Source organism: Tyto alba, unplaced genomic scaffold (genome assembly GCF_018691265.1).
Source record: "Tyto alba isolate M040663 unplaced genomic scaffold, T.alba_DEE_v4.0 Super-Scaffold_42, whole genome shotgun sequence".
NCBI classification, from domain to species: domain Eukaryota; kingdom Metazoa; phylum Chordata; class Aves; order Strigiformes; family Tytonidae; genus Tyto; species Tyto alba.
Window position 1 is genome coordinate 17,971,551 of NW_024881318.1, and position 13,676 is coordinate 17,985,226.

At 42.5% G+C, this 13,676-nt stretch overlaps 1 protein-coding gene across 1 annotated transcript in view; it reads right to left on the reverse strand.

Annotated features, from left to right (window-relative positions):
• The window catches only part of LOC104360622 (LIF receptor subunit alpha), a 56,053-nt gene extending 43,673 nt beyond the window's left edge, over positions 1 to 12,380 (reverse strand). Inside the window, exon 1 of the mRNA XM_032992219.2 lies at positions 12,259 to 12,380. The gene's annotated coding sequence lies outside the window, so the exon portion shown is untranslated. The remainder of the gene's footprint in view (positions 1 to 12,258) is intronic.
• Positions 12,381 to 13,676: the final 1,296 nt, after the last annotated feature.

A 13,676-nucleotide genomic window follows, 5' to 3' on the forward strand; every position in this document is an offset into this window, starting at 1 on the left:
ATTTTGAACTATATGACCTTTAATCTTCTTTCCATCACAGGAAAAGCCTATTTAGTTTTATAAGAGAACACTGAAAATTACTGAAGCAATTCCAAGTGTGCTTTTCTTAAACAACAGGCAATGACCTGAGGGTTGGAATCCTTCATTGTTTACAATGAAACCCGTGGTATTTGAATTATTTTTAAGGTACAATGAACCAAATCCAAAGAAAGTCTGTCTCCATGTGTACAAACAGCATATAAATAGATCAAATGCTGAAATGCGGATTTCACATTAAATAATATATTGAGAATAACAAGCAATAGTTATGCAATATCCTTTTAAAGTGAATGTAAGCAGTAAGAGTCACTTACGAGAAATAAATTGATTTTTTAGTAATCGAGGGAATGGGCAATTCCTGAAACTATAGATCTATATTTTCTGATAAATTCTTGTTGTATTAATCTTTCTTGAGACTTTAAAAGCTCTCATGCTCTGCTGTATTTCCACTTTCAGTATGCACCACACGTGTCACATGAAGACATACAGCAGCATGTTATCATGTGTAGGCTATCCTTCCACGGGGGTAAGTAAATGCTTTCCTCTCTGCTCCACTCCCAAGTGGGCACTCAAGTGTTGCCATTTCCCTTCCAACCTCTCCAAAGAAGGAACATCTACAATATAATGTAACATTATCAGAACGAGTCTGTCCATGTGTAATTACATGGAAATTGGCATTAATTTCTTTCACATACTCTGTTAGTTTATGCATATACATGCATATCCTCCTTTTAAGGCAGCAAAGTGTAGGAATTAAATCCTCAGAAATACAAATATTGAATTCTACATTTGATATGTACCAGAACTGGTCTCTTTCCCAGTTAATTTTCATATATTCAGGAGAGACCATTGCTAGGCTACAAAGAATAAATATTAACTCTTGCACTTTTGCACGTATGCACATGGACACAGCTTCCAGTGAAACTGATACTCACTCTCTCCCCCACACACACGCCTGCTCACGGTATTGGTATCCTCTCATTCGCTTGCTGTTTGCAGCCTTCATTGGAGCCATGGGCCTAGAAGACATGCAGGCACACCTAACCCAGCTGTCTGAAGCTAATACTACTCCTTGTCCGCTCTGCTCCTCTCACCAAGGTCTCCAGGTCCCTGCAAAAGACTTACTGTCCACTTGTGGATCAGGTCTCATAGCAGCAAAGCTAGCAACCCAGTGCCTCAACATAAACTGATTCATTTATGTTATCCTGTCTACCCCTCTAATAGACTGACATCTCCAAAATACAGACAGTCTCAGCTCAGTTTTAGTGTACTTCTCAGAGTTATCCCCAGCTCTACAAAGATGTGGCACTTGCTTAGCTGTATCGCCCTAACTGAAATAAATCACTTATTGCCATAACAAAGGCTCAAGATAGTTGTTTTACAACTAAATTAACACCTGGGTTTTTATTTCAAATAATTTATGCAGTTCATTGTTTTAAACCAAAACATATAATAAAAGTTCAAATTTTGTTTTCAATTTCTGCTAAATTACTTCAAATCTGATTGAAACACAGACTGAAATCTCTCAGGCCACAAGAGTAAAAAAGACGCTAAAAAGTTCCTAAGTTTGTTCAGGATACTCCAAATGAGAAGTTTACATCTTATCTGTTGGTTGGATTTATCTTATAAAGTTTCTTGATTTTGCTTGATATAAATAAACTGGCAGCTCTTAAGCTGTTTCATGGAGGGTCTCAGATTATATAAATAGATATGCTATAAAGTACTTTGCAGGGGGATAAAACAGTTGATCATGCTCTGCACCATTAGAATAATGCTCAGCCAAAGGAACAAAGCAATGAATAGCTGAACATTTTGAGGTAACACACAAGATGGCTAGGACCTACAGGTATCATTTTTATTGCTGTAAAATAAAGCAATGCTTTTCTGTCAGTTCTTTTAGAACTTAGCAAAAGTGGTGAATTGAGACCCTGTGTATAACCCACCAGCAAGTGCTGAGACAGCAGTGTCTGAGGCTAACGATGCTGCACCTCACTTAAAACTGAAAGCAGCTTATAGAAAATTGAGACTGCTACTAATAGGACATAGAGTGAGTCAGTTCCACAACTGCACAACTGCACTTCATCTCACATCTCCACATCATTTTCACTTGACCATCACTATGTCATCTGTAACCTGCATCTGCCTCCTCTCCCTCAATCCTCCGCTGAAAGTAAGATTCTTCTCCTGAAGATATCTTTTCTTTATTATTATTTTTTTACTTTCTTTTCCCAAGGGTGACTATAAAAAAGGTCTGTGGAGAGGGAAAAACAATTTCGGATTTTATGCACACGAATCATTCCAACTTTGCTATCTCTGTTTAACAGGGTTCTTCCTTCCTGCTATTATTAGTAAATCTCACAGTTTACTTCCCTCAGTATTGAGCTGGCAGATGATGTACAAAAGAAGAAGGATTTCTTACTTATTAGCTTTTGTCACCAATAAATCCTGTAGACCTACACACTGCCATGGAAAAACCTCTTCCTGTGGAAGGCTGTTCATCACATTTTTCATGCATTGTCCCTGATATGTTTAACTTTTTTGTTTCACAACTCAGCAGTGAAGCAGCTATTGTTTCCAAAGTGCTGAGCAAGTCCGACTGTGGGAAGGAGAGACGTGCGACAATTCTCAATGGTCTCTCTGGTGGCTGCGGATTGAGGTGCCCAGGCATGGGGGGAGGCAGGGGCGAGGGGAAACCTAACTGCAGAGCAGAGAGAGTTAATTGGACAACTAACCTTCTGGTGTAGTTACAGGAATGACATATTCTGCTTCAGTTTATTTTTAGTTTCTATTCCAATATTTTATTCCTTAGGAAAATTTCGGCTCTTTATGCATCTAATCAAGTTCTTCCAGACATATAGTGCCTGACTCACAAAGTCAAGCACATTCTTATAGGTTTACCTGCCTAAATCCAGAGACCGGCAAAGCCTCTAATCTAAACTCCATGGTATGAAACACCAACATATCACTTTCTCTTCCTTTTGTGGAATCCTCTTCTACAACAGCTTGTACCAATCTCACCACAAAGCAAGTCATTAGAACCCACATAGCATTTAAAAATAACAGCATCTCAAACACCTTTGAAGAGTACTCTGCTTTTCCCATTTCTGCAATTTTCCATATTAAAGATCTATACTTTGGATGTATACAAGGATCACATTTGCAAAACATATTTAGATGACAATGTATGTGCTTTGGGGATGAGAATATTTGACTTTAGAACTTTAGAATAATATATAGAGAAAGTCTTTGTCAGCTGCTGTAGAAAAAATTTAAAAGATCAGAGGTGCATATACTTACTAGGAATGCAAATGACAAGTATCTTTTTTTTTTTCAAAAAATAAAATAAAAAAAAAAAAAGGCAACAAAACCACAGTCAACTATTATTAAAGATAGTAGAAAAGATCAACTGGAGGCAATTATTACCAATACTTATTGAATTCTTATTGAAATTATTAGTTCATCAAATATCTGGGTTTAGATTGCAGCATTTTATTTGTCTTAATTCTCCTGTCCCATGAAACAAGAAGCTAAATGCTATCAGAGATCACCTGTGCTCTCTCACAAGAAGGTATTTCAAAGCCATGGAGTGCTGCTCGTGACTAACTGCTGATTTATGCAAGATAATAAGCCTCACTAACCACATATATATACATAATGCTCCTGAATTTGCAAACACATAAGCATATGACTAATTCTAGCTTATGAATAAAGGTATGCACAGTCTTACATTTGCACTGTTGGCAGAAGCCCAGCTGCAGGAGCCTGTGATAGGCCCGGTCCTTAAGTCTTCATTATGGGAGAGACGAATGCTGAACGAGGCAGCCACATTAGGTGTGTGAAGTTAAAAGACTCCTATATAATCCATTGGGAAGAATGCTACACTATAGGATGACTCAGAAAATATGTGGAATTATAAATATGCCTTCTGTGTTTAAGTGTGTAAGAGAGAAGAAAATTAACATTATTTTGCTGAAAGCCTGTTAGTGACCTAATTCTATGGGCAGCTATTGTAGTGCTGAGTGCTTGCTCCCATTTCTGTCTGCAGTAATCACTGTCCAAACTGCAAACCAGAGTTACCTACTGATTAGCAAGCAAACACACAGCAGGGCAAAAGGATAATAGCCAAGAATCTAATATTTTCAAGGATACATTCTTCACATTAACACCAGCTACACCATTCATTAGTTGAAATATGAGGAAGCAACTGGAAAACACTGAATTTTCAAAATATGAGTTATCATAGCTCAAGAAAATAAATACATAAAAGTTACTGAAGATAAAGGTCCTCACAACTTATTCTGTACAGATGAGTCTACCTTACAAAAGCACTTGATCTAACAGCACAAAACTAGCCATTCGTTAGCAGTGGAAATGGTTTAATCCAGTACAAAGTTGATTTATACACAGGATCAAATGATTACATAGAGCAATTCAGCTCTGAGAGATCGTCTGTTGTTGCAAAGCCTAAACCAATGCAACTATTTAGTTCAACAAGCTTACCTGATCACAGTTCTCAGTTACCTACACAGAGAAAGGATTTAAATATAACCCACAATATAGGAGATATGAGAGTCAATGCCATGTTGTAGACCTCCACTGAAAAGTGCACATTATGAAAAGTAAAGCTAATTAAGTATTGGCAAAGCTCTTCAAGAATGAGGTGATGCGACTGAAATAAAAAAATAAGATTGGATGCATTCCTAAAAAAATTCTAAATATGGGCTCAATACAAGTCTTCAATTCACATTACACCAATGTCAGACTAGATGAGCTTGCTTAGAACTCACACTAATTAAAGTTTTAATGGTGAAGGACAAAAATATACAGGGGACAAACTACAGATTTGGGATAAGCTTTAAAATAAGGGTCATATGACAGCTTGCTGAATTTACACCTGGACTGATCCTGTCACTTGAAACATGAGGCAACATTTGATCAAAAATATATTCTTTCAAAAGTTTCCTAGCATTTCGAAAAAAGAAATAAGCCAACTGCATTTAATTTGGAGGAAAAAGCTGTTCTATATTGGGAATTGTGACAATGCTGTTCTAGCAGATGAATTATGAGTTACGTGCCTGGAGACCTGTACACTAAAGACTTCTCATAGCTGTGACCTTTGGAAGAATATGGAGCTGGGGGAAGGAGGGGAAAAGGAAGAGGAACAGGTGGACTCTAGGGAACAGATATTATTATCATCAGAACCGGCAGAAATCCTAGCAGAAGTAAAAGAGTTTGATGTTTATGTCCACCTCACACACTCAACACTTCAGTCCTTGGTGCACACAACTCAAGACAACACCAAAGTCTACAATATAAATAAATCACATTTTTGTTTTGTTTTTTCTCTCTCTCCTCTTCTTTCTCTCTGCCTAGGATTAAACATTAAAAGCTTATCTCATTGGTTTTAGCTTCAGAGTAGCTGTAAAATCTCAGAGGTCAAACATCTCTTTTGCCACAAGAGCTGAACTTGATCCAAAACATGAAATACTGTGAAAATTAGTTGTAGTTGGAATATTTACAACTTACATTCACCTTTGGGCTTCAGAGCCTGCAGAAAACCCACCTATAATACTGACCACTATAATTTTATTCTGAAGTTCATTTGATTTAAGCAGCATTTTTGCCCTGCAGTAATACTAAGACCAATTATTTGAGAAAGATATTTTGAAGCTCTGTCCTCACTGATTTTGTAGTTAAGAGAGGCCATTAGATCACCCAGTTCAAAAAGGGCATATCCGTGGTCAGCCATACAAACAAGGTTACATCATATGATGAGCAGCATTTCTGTCTTGGCACAAGAGCTTCTGGGTGACCATATTAAGTCCTGATTGGAAGAAAGAAGGGCTACCAGGCTAAGGCAGATACCACCAGCCTCAAAAGCAAGTGCCTGCCCCATGACGGGCAGAGCCGTGTCTCATCTCCCACTTATCCATATCTTCTTCTCCTCTGGGCTCTCTAAGACATGTGGGACATGCTGTGCAACTCCCAAACATGCAAGTAATTTGAAATGCAGCTTGTAAAGTTACAGAAAGCATGAATATCAGAGATGTTCAAACCACCCTAGTGGACTGCAATGTGGAGGTATCTCCAATCCCAGCCTACATGCTGCAGACGGGCTTGCCTTCACACTATTTGGGACCAACACATCCACGTCTGGACCAGACCACAGCAAATGGCCCAGGTCACCATCTGGCTCCAAAACAGCTTTTTCTGTGCTTCTACGTTCAAAGTGCTTGAAATGAAGAGAAAGTAGTTTTTAAAGCTTTAGGCTGAAATGTGTGGCATGCCCAAGGGCACAACGTGGGTGGCATTTGAGGGCATAAAGCCAGCTAGGAGAGAGCTGGCTTGCTCTGCTCATGATGCCAGCCAAGCTTGCCATAGGCCATATCCAAACCATCCAGAATAAACCTTTAACCATGCTATCTAGTCAACTGAACTTGCATTTCATCATGGAGGGAAGTAATCGATTTATTCAAGGAGCAAAACTAGTTTAGATGGATGACTGAGGCCCAGAAGTAAAACATGGACCATTTCTGAGCCAGGTGTAAACCACCATCAACCACCCCTGTTCCCTGTAGTTTTATTATACCTTTAAGCAACTTGTGCAATAATGACAAAAATATGCAAGCGTAAGCAGCATACTTTTCAGACAATGTTTATCACCTAAAGAAATCATACAAATACATTGCTTTATTTAAATTTCATGATTATTCACTACAAACTGCCAGGCTACCTTGATAAGAAGCTATCTAGGTTCAGTCAATATTACAAAGCTACTACCAGTGCAGCTATAGGTACACAGCAAGCACAAACACATACCTCTATTTTAGGAATATATGTATATTCCAAAAGAAAGTGCTTTTGACTGATGATCAAAATACAGTAAGCTATACTAGCAGAGAACACTGGTATAATGTTGCTCATCAATATAGAAGTATTCTCCACCAAAAAATAAAAAACTGACAGTAATTCTCTAAGCAACATTACTGTATCAGTGAAACTATTTGGAAAATGCTGCAGCCTAAAAGCAACCCAAAGAAAGCATTGCTTTGTCTACTTAAGCCTTCAGGAAATTTCAGGAGGCCAAGCCTGGTTGAAGAGATGTGCTTTTTGGTTTTGCAGGAAGCTGCCCCTAAATTGCTGGGTTTACAGGTGAGAAAGGCTACTCTACTCCCTGACAACACGTGGCCCAAGAAGGGGGGAAGCCATTCTGCTCCCAAGTGCTCCCCTAACACCAAGCTGGCAACACAGGCTGCCCATCCTCTGCTGTGGTTTTTGGCAGGGTAGGAAGTGAGGCAGAAGGAGCAAGGAATTGCTACAGTGCTGTCCTTGTTTCCATGACACGTGCTTTTATAACTTGTGCTCCCTGAGGTAAAAGGCATAATTTGGACTCAACAGCTGACAACTCAGCAGTTTTCTGCCTGTGGGATAAGGGAAAGCTGCTTCTGTTGTAGCAACAGTCTTTGACCTCACCCCAGTGCCAGCTGCAGACCGTGCATGGGAAGGAGGGGAGATATATGCCCTTCAAAACCTTACACCCTGACCAACATTCATACCGATGGGTTAGGAGGTATTTTTAGCCTAAGCACTTTCTGCTTGCAGTGAAACTTGCTACTAGGAGCGATTCCACGAGACGGCAGCCGGGAAAGGGAGACAGGAGCAGAGGGGCAAAAGCCCCTGCGGAGAGTTTCTGGTTCTTGCAGGAAGTGCAAGGACCTTATAGACACACAGCAGGAGGGCTCTCACAGTCTGCAGATTTACAGATTGCAAATTTTCCAGGGGAGGGAGGACAGCAATGATCAGCAAAAAACTGAGGGTGCATATGAAAGGCAGTCCCTCGATCTTAGTGTCAGATCAGAATCTCCAGGTATCATTCAAATTTCTGTCTGACAGTTTGGAAGTCAGTAAGGCAAGCAAAGAACACAGGAACAAAGAACAGCGTTTGCTGGTGATCAGTATCCTACCTGCCCTTCCATCCCCACAAAGGCAGGCAAGAAAACAGCTCTGGCCATCTAGGAATTTATATGACCCCCATCACTGCCATGCTAATGACTCTGGAAGAGATCCATATGATTCTGGAAGATGATCCCTGGGGACACTTAAGCACCTATAAGAAACCCTGACCTTTTGACGCTTAAACCTAAAAGAAACAGGTTCAAAAATCTCATTTAGCTGCAGCTAAGTATTAGTGGGAAGTAAAAAGAAAAAAAAAAAGAAAAAGAGAGAGGTGATGATAAATTTTGTAGGCATCAGCGTTCACAGATGCAGAGTCTCATCTTTGGCAGGGCCACACCACCTGTCTGATGTTTAGGCACTCAAGATTCACAAAGCAATTATTCCCTGCCTGTGTCTGCTGATAAAATGAGTGCAGAACCACAAAAAAATCAGGTTCCCCAGAAAAAGCAGAAGCCTTTGATTTTGTTTTAAGACACAGTCAGGAAAAGAAAACAGCAGTGGTGCTCCCTTTTCTAAGGCAGCCCAGCCACTGCAGCACTCTCTGGTGTATGGGAAACACCTCTGACCACCCCAGAGACTACTCGAAGTAACAGACAAATCAGGATGGAGACTTCTCCAGTCTTTCTGTAGATGGTATTTCTCTCCACAGCTTAAGTAACCACTGACTCAGAGTAGGACTCTGTGTCCTTGTGAGAGGGCACTCACCCTCTCAAGTGAGGGACCACAGGCTCCAGGTCCTGCTCCCAAGGATTATTTATAACTTTTACATTAAAGTGTTTATGGAATGAAATACATCATCCAGCTGTGGGGCACAGCGCACGATCACTTCTCAAGCCTTATCTAGAACTAATTTGTTTTTCTTATTTTTAGACAGAAATCTATTGCTTAACAGTCAAAAAGGAGTCGTAAATAAATCAGAGGAAAAGATGCAGCAAAATATGAATAATTTCAACTAATTCTAACTAGTTATGGTAACAGGAATAAAGTTGACTGTTCTCTGTGTCTCTCTGCATGTGAATCAATGTCTAACTCAGAGCAACAGCATCCCCTCTCAAAGAGCCACCAGTATCTCGTTTTGAGTTCTCAATCCTTCCACTTATACAAGTATTCTTAAAATTCCCTCATCAGACCTCTTCTTCTACTGCTAATTAATATAATTTCACTTGAATCATCTCTGTATTTCAACATCAGTCTGAATCTAAGATCCCAGTGTTTCTTTTATAACCGTGTCCTAGATCAGTGCATATTATTGAAAATGGAACAAAAGTAACTCCAGTAAGTTTCCCCGAGTTCTTTTTTCTATTTTTCCTTCCATTATCCAAAAGCTGCCTTTCAGCAGCTCAAATAATTTAATTACATGCTAATATAAACTATCATTTTAAACTGTATCAGATTATTTTTGCTTTCATCCAACAAATGTATCAACACAACAGGAACTGCTTAATTTAGCCCAGTCTGCGTCCCTCTGAGCACTAGCACACAGCATAACTGGGAAAGAACCTCATTTACCTGGTCACATCATCTGTTGATTTATTTGAAGAAAAACGTAATCCATCTGCATCAGCCCTGTGATGCACTGCACTCCGCAAGACAGAGTCAGTATTTATAAATATCTAGATTGTTTAAGACAGCCAGACACTTTCTTCTTGAGGTACCATTTAATCTTTCAGGTGGAATTCTTACTAACATACTGAGTTTAAATACATCTTATTAGGCACAGAACTTGCTGTCAGTCACCCACTGGATTAAACAATCTAATATTCATTCTCTAAGAGAGATATTTCTAATGGATTTACAGACTCTGTTCTAGCATTACCTACAGATATTAATAAATTCAGATTTTTTTTTTGAACTTACTAAAGCCCTGAGCTGAATGATATTGAAAGAGATGTTACCTTACAGCCATAGATCATAAAATTCATCAAGCACTTGAAAACTAAAGCCCAATGAATTCCCTGCTAAGGTAACAGCAGCAGCTTTGACACCTGTGAAAATATGTTTCTCTCTCTTTCTTGGAGAGCATCTCCACCTATATGACTGTTCCCATGTATTCCTGACTTGCCTTTGGCAAGTCTTCGAGAATGCCCTCACCTAAAGGTTAAGTCCTTTTCCTCAGCACACCTGTAAAGGGATTTTGCACAATCAGACTCACAGATAGTACTTGCTACAGGCTGCTCTAAGTGACTAAAGCAATGTGTTTGGAGAGTGCACAATGGAAACTGTTATCACTTAATAACACTGATAGAAGTTTGAATAGGTGAAACAGTGATAAGATGAAAGGATGCGAAGACTAAGTAAACACAGAGCAATATCAAACAAAATCAGGTGATCTATTGACTGCCTAAAAGTGATACTCCAAACTAGTTCCAAGTTAGTGATTTTTAAGCTTTCCATTCGTAGACTTCTACAACATTTTCCAGTGTAGATACATAGCCCTGCAGCCTACTGACACCAGACTGTCTTTTAGTAGTCTCAGCAGAGCTCTCAGAAGTAACCTGCAGATCCCCATCCAGCTGAAGACAGGCAGCCCACGCTGAGCAATACCAACTGCAGATAAGGCACTACTCATTCTGTGGATCCACTCCCTGCATTTGCTTCTGTCTCTTCCACATCCTAATCCTTCACCTCATCAAACATTTTTTTTTTTTCTATCTTGATTCACACTGGGGCCAAATCCAGGACACTTCTATGCGCATGCTTACCTTTATCATCAAAAACATTCAGAAATCAAAGCTTATCTTTATCACCAAAACCATACAGCATACAATGGTTGAGAAGGACAAGCACAGACTTTTTGCAGATCAAGGAAATCATGCATTCTTCCCTAGAGAATATGTGAAGCTTTATATATAAAGTACATGTGCACTGATGGATCTGCATTAAACAACGTATTGTCTCAGCTGCCACTGCCACATGCGGATTTGAGAGAGAACATGGCATGACATGGACTTTAATCCTCTCCACAGCTACTAAACCTGCTAAGTCTGATTAACAGTCTGGATTCATGATGAGGAGTTGAACTAAAGGTTTAAGAAGAATTTAAAGAATTATTTTACAGTAAGGAAAAAAAGGCAGAATGGACTTCCAGGTGAGATGTCAAAGGCAACAGAAAGCTACTGAATGTCCATGCTTCCCTAAAGGGAATTTGACAGGACACGGCCAGCTTGATTATGGAATATGAATACCTGACTATTTTTGCAGTGGAGTTTTTAAGTGTGAAAGTCGGTGGAAAAGAATCAGAGTGACAATTCCTGCACAACAGCTCACAGTGAGAATGTCCCCAGCACTAGGTTATTTTATCTATCCAGACCTTTACTCCCATTTATAGCAAAGCTCCCAGGCGACCACCACCAGTTACAATTAAAAACCAAATCAACCACATATATCACCAATTCCTACCGAAACAACACACAGCATGCCAGCACAATATGCCCAGTTCAGATTTACTTACACGTTGAATTTTAACAAGGAAATGACGTTCTTTCCAGAACTACCTCAGAGGCTTAAAGATCTTTTTTAAACACACTCTCTAAACACATTAGAAATTCAATCACTCAAAATAGACACAGCAAGCTGCCACCATGCTAGTGTCCCTGTACAGCCAGCCAGCGTGTGGCGAGGCACACAGCGTGCCTGGATGCTCCCCAGCTGTAGACTGGGGCTCTGGATTCCCCTCTCAAGGTCCCCTTTTTTTGGAAAGGTGCTAGTTATTTAAAAAAAAAAAAAAAAAAAAAAAAAAAAGGCGCAAAAAGAGGCATGTTATTTACCCGCTGTTCAGTCCAACCAACCTGCCGGCCAGCAGAATGAGCTGTTGACAAAACACAGCCTCTATTTAAGCCGCAGGCTCCGGGCAGCGGCAGAGAGGAGCCGCCGGTCCCTCTCTCCCCCGTAGCCCCGGGGGAGGCTGCCGCGGTCTGCGCCCGCACCGGCCCCGGCCCCGGCCCCGCCGCCCCCGCCACCTGTCCCCCGCCCCCAGCCGCAGCGCCGCGCCAGAGAAAAGCGGGGAGGAGGGCGGGGGGGGCTCGGAAACTCCCCTCGGCCCCTCCGGGTCCTGGCTGGGCTGGCAACCCGCGCTTCGCCCCTCCTCGCCTGCACCTCCCCGCGGAGGGATGGAGGGAGGGAAGGATGGATGGATGGATGGATGGATGGATGGATGATGGATGGATGGATGATGGGGGCACCTATCGTCGCGTCCCTCGGGCCGCCCCCTCCCAGGTGCGAGCGGAGCCCCCCCGCCGCGGGGCCGCCGAGCCCGGCACTCACCCGCCGCCGCCTCGCCGAGCCCGGCGGCTGCCTCATGCCGCGGCGGGGAGGGGGGATGCGCGGGGCTGCCCGCGGCGCGGTCCCGGGCGGCCCAGCTCCGGCGGGCAGCAGTGCGCAGCGCCGACAGGAAGGAGGGATGGAGCCGGGGCGGGAGGGAGGGAGGGAGGGATGGAGGAGAGGGGCTGGCGGGCTGCCGGCGGGAGGAGCCTGCGCCGCGCACCGCCCGGCGCCGCCGCCACCCCCGGGCCCTGCCCCCGGGGCGCCGCCGCCTCCCGCCGCCGGGCCCGGGCCGCGGGGACGCGCTCGGTCGGAGGCGCGGCGCCTCCAGCCCTGGTTTTATCGCGCCGGAGCGATCCAGGGTTTCAGGCTGGCATTCGCCTTGAGTGGCGTTGCCGGGGTCCGGTCGGGAGTAAATTCTTGCGGATACTTCAGTGGCCGGTGGTTTCGTCGGGTCCCCAGTGGGCTGTGAAGAGCGTGCTGCCGGGGGTGGATGAAGTCGCGGATCTGATCAGATCGTCGCAGGTTCTCTGCGGGACACGGTCAAATATCCTCCTTAGAAATGTGTTTTGACTATCGCCAGTGCTGCCAGCCCTCCAGGGTTTAAAGCGGTGGGCCTAGCCCTCCAAACCCAGGAGGTTGGTTCATTTTATCTTTGTATTTGTCTCTAGTTTTTGAGGTCTGGGACTTGACCTCCAACATTTCTTTGAAGCCACAACAGCGACATGCCAGCCTCCCTTTTAAATTGCACTTGAAATCCTCACAATCCCACAGTCTCAAGAGTCAGGCAATTAAAAAAATATATACCACGAGGCCCATAAAATCAGAAGAGTTGGCAAGCCTGTGTCTCCTTTCTTGTTCCCCAGCAAACCACAGCAGAACGGGGAAAAAAAGTAACTGCTTGGTTTTCCTTGCATTTTTCTGTCTACATTTTCCTACAGAGGTTTTCAGAGTTGCTGTAGATTGTTTTTCTCAGAACCTAGATGATAAAGAACTGCAAATACTTGTGTGGAGGTCCAGGGCCAGACTTGTGTCCCATCTTGGCTAAGTAGGTGATTCCAGGTCCCCAAAGCCGGAGTCTCCTGCCATCTTGCACATTCCTCGCTTAGGCTGAGTGAACACAGGCAACATCATAGAGAAGAAATTTCCACCATTTCCTCCCCTTTCCAGTATTTTTGCTTGTGCAAAGAGAATTGAAGCTTCAGTAGTCCAGCAAGAGATGCATGAACCTTGTGGTTAGGTCACGCATCTGAACATGAGTTCAGATCTCTTCTGACTCAAGAGCGTGCTTGACTTCAGGCCTTGTATCCTGAGACAGTTGTCTCTCTGTTGACCTGTGTCACCTTCTCAAGAGGAAGGATTGAGTCTCCTTATACACATACCATTCTTAGGAAAGAAAGGGTTTTTTAAATAGCATTTGG